Source organism: Magnolia sinica, chromosome 4 (assembly GCF_029962835.1).
Source record: "Magnolia sinica isolate HGM2019 chromosome 4, MsV1, whole genome shotgun sequence".
NCBI classification, from domain to species: Eukaryota; Viridiplantae; Streptophyta; class Magnoliopsida; order Magnoliales; family Magnoliaceae; genus Magnolia; species Magnolia sinica.
In genome coordinates, this window is record NC_080576.1 from 81,039,920 (window position 1) to 81,044,298 (window position 4,379).

The following is a 4,379-nucleotide window of genomic DNA, read 5'->3' on the forward strand; positions in this document are numbered from 1 at the left end:
TTATGAACTGAGAGATACTAAAAAAAATAAGGATATTGATAAATTGAAGAAGTATAAACAATTGCCACATACTTTAATGGTATATCTGCCTAACTGAATAAACCATTTATCCATCTAAGACCGGATAGATTGTAATACTTTCATGTTCATATTTAACGCCCATGCCAAAATTCAAACCGCATATCTCCATGTCTCTCAAGATACGTTGATCTTGCATTTGATTATCATATTAAATATCCACACGAAGTGTGAATATTTGATTTTGGAAATAAATGTAAGAAATATATATAGATAAAAAAAAAGAGATACGGTGTAAAATAAGAATGTGCATTTAAATCAAGGAACTAAAAACATTCTAATCTATCCAACCTTGAACTGTCTCAACGGGACAATTTGAAAATTCTTATGCCTCCAAAAGTACATTATATATATATATATATATATATCAACATATAAATCCTCAAATGCAACTGATTGGGATGTGCTAAAATAAATTCATACACGAACACGTACAATTCATCATCGAAGCAATTTTGAGCTATACTAAAACAAAAAATCTACTAATATTTATTACATACTGGTAATATACAAGTAATACCGGTCACCATACCATAGGCTACAAGAATATCATGTCCCCCTAAAAAATAAATCCTTCGGGAAAACACTTTCATATTATATAAATTATTAGTTGATTACTCCAAACATCACTATTTCAAATATAAATATGAAAGTAAAACATAAGTAAATTTGGTTTAGGATCAATTATAAGTAGTCTTTTGATTTAAAGTTACTTAATAACTTCGGTTTAATAACTAGAATTCAAGATAAGCTACTTAAGGCATAAATAACTTACTTTACATAACTTAAGATCCAAATGCCTCCCTTAGGATCCATTTGGATACCACTAAATAAGTGACACCCCTTTAAAATGGGCAACACGGCAAAAGTGAATATATTTGTACGTTGCCATGCTTGCAAAAGTGGAACATAGTCATTTGTAAATTTCCATAAATATAAACCAAATAACATACTGATATCTACTACATACTAGTAATATAAATACAATATTAGGGTACCATATCATAAGCTACAAGAATATCATGTCCCCATATAAAATGAATCCTCTGGAATAACGTGTGTGTGTGTATATTAGTTGATTACTCCATGCATTACCATTTCAAATATAAATATGAAGATAAAATATAAACCTAATTTGTAAACCTTTACCTTAAACTATAAAACCGAAAGCTCTAAACCCAACCTTAAACCATACACCGCAAATCATAAACTTTAAACTCTACCCTAAAACTTAAACCCTAAACTCAAATCAAAACCCTAAAGTTGATCTAATAAGTTAGTTTCATAGTTGATTTAGAGATAAAAAATAAGTGGACAAATTTAAGTCTAATTACGCTGCCCAAAATGGATAGATGTAACCTTCAATGATGAGTTATGGACCAAAAAATAAGCCAATCGATGACTTAGGTGGGCCACAACATAAGCAACAATTAAGAGTGGTTGCCCACCATTAAAACCTTCCAAATTGTACATAGGGCACATTGAGATATGGTTTTGACATATAACCCATACATTGTGTGTGAACCACTTGAATGAGGGGTCACACCAAATTTTAAGCCATTCCAAAACTCAGGTAGGCCCCCACCAAGTGCTTTTAAATATTTTATGCATGATTTTCCATATTTTAATATGATATAGCCCACCTGAGTTTCAGATGCGACTGCTTTTTGACACCTTAGAACCCCAATATTGTATGTATCATTGAATGTTGCATCTTCCATTTATGCATGCCCAAACTAAAAAAATTACTTCAAATGCAAAATAGTGTACTAATTACATAAAATCTAATAGTGGACAAATTACATGAACTCTAAAATAGCATACAAATTACATGAAATACAAAATAATGTACAGATTACATCTAACCCATACATTGTGTGTGAACCACTTGAATGAGGGGTCACACCAAATTTTAAGCCATTCCAAAACTCAATTAGGCCCCACCAAGTGCTTTTAAATATTTTATGCATGATTTTCCATGTTTTCATATGATATGGCCCACTTGAGTTTCAGAAGTGGCTGCTTTTTGACACCCTAGAACTCCAATATTGTATGTATCATTGAATGTTACATCTTCCATTTATGCATGCCCAAACTGAAAAAATTACATGAAATTCAAAATAGTGTACTAATTACATAAAATCTAATAGTGGACAAATTACATGAACTCTAAAATAGCATACGGATTATATGAAATACAAAATAATGTACAGATTACATGAAATCCAAAAGTGGACAAATTACATGAAATCCAAAAGTGAATGGATTACATGAACTCTAAAATAGTGTATAGATAAACTGAAATCCATCTAAAAGTGGACAGATTACATGAACTCCAAAATAGTGTACAAATTGCTTGAAATCTAATAGTGGACATATTAGATGAACTCCAAAAATAGTGTACAAATTACACGAAATCCAAATTAATGTATAGACTACATGAAATCTAAATTAGTGTACATATTACATGAAAATATCTAATAGTGAAAAAATTATATGAAATCCAAATTATTGTACAAACTACATGAACTCCAAAATAGTGTACATATTACATGAACTTCAAAATAATGTACAAATTATATGAAAATATCTAACAGTGAATAGATTACATGATATCCAAATTAGTGTACAAATTATATGAAATCCAAAATAGTTTACAGATTACATGAAATTTAAAAGTGTATAAATTGCATGAAATCCAATAGTGGATAGATTACATGAAATCCAAATTAATGTACGGATTACATGAACTCTAAAATAATGTACGGATTACATGAAATTCAAATTAGTGTACTGATTACATGAAATTTAAAATAGTGTACATATTACATGAAATCTAAAATAGTGAACATATGACATATATAATTAAACAATAAACATCTAACAACAATATACAAGTTAATTTAACATCACAATGGAGCCCATGGTAGAACCCACATACATTATAGTGGGTCTCACCTGCTAAGGTTAGGGCTTACCGTAATACAAAAAGCGCACGTGCACACACACACACACACAAAGAGAGAGAGAGAGAGACGGCCGGTCAAGTTGGGGTTAGGGTTAGGGTTTAAACAGAGGGAGAGGGCGAGAGGGCGAGAGACATACATGAGGGCTTCTCACCTAATTTGTTTTTACCAAATTTCAAATTATCAATGGCATTTGTTGTCGAATTGCTAAAAATGCATCCAACGATAGTTTCCATTGAATTGTGCAATCATTTTCCCGCATTTTCATGTAGTGTTCTAACCTATTAAGTGCATGTGAGATCCAACCCTTCTAATAGATTGGCCCCAAATGAGGATCTCTTAGTGCATAAATCACTCTCTCTACTTATTCGGTGGGCTAGATCTTGAAAATAATATGCAAATCACTATGGGCCAACACAATGGATTGGTTCAATCTCGTGTGCACATGAATAGTTGGAAGTTATTCATTGGTTGGACCATAACTTATAGTACAACCAATTGGATTTGGGACCTTATCAATTAATTATCTTATGTCGAATAGTTTTATGTTAAAATCACAATAATTTCATGATTAAATCATGATAAATTTAAAACAGTGGAGGTTATGAAAGTATCGTGCTATTATCACAATAATAATGTTTGATGAATGATTCATAGTAATATTGTGATTTTGTAAATTCTCGGTGTTATTTGTCATTACAGTTTGTGGTCCATGGGTTAGGTTGGGCTTGCTAGTTAGACATGTTAATTAATTGGGATAGACTTGGGGTGCGTTTAATAAAACTTATTTTCAACACTCATCATTGAAATTTGATATTTTTAATAATTTTCACTGGTTCAATTGCTTGGAAAATCCATCTTATTAAGTGCTTAAATTAATTTTTACTAAAAATGTACCTTCTTTTTCTTTTTCTTTTTCAACTCTTCCCTTCACTTAATGCTGAAGGTTGAATGATGGAAGTGATGGTGCATTAATTTATTTATTTTTTCACTTTTGACTAAAATATTTCTAAATTTTTTTCAAAACTATAATTCAACACTTTAAGTTTTGAATACTTAAATTAATTTTGAGAGATTAATTTTCAGTTTATCAAATGGCACCTTAGGCTTAAACGTTCCTAACATTGGTAGAATGCATTTTCTGATATTGGGCAAAATTCTAGACTCGGCATTATGTCCATCTGGGCATACCATAAAAGAGAGCCCAATCCCAGTTCTCATTGTGATTTTGAATGCACATTTGTAAACTGTCTCACACCCCAGTCAGTAAAACATGCACTAAAATGCTCAATTAATTTTCATGGAGCCCACCGAAAAGCAGGCTGAAAAATCCCT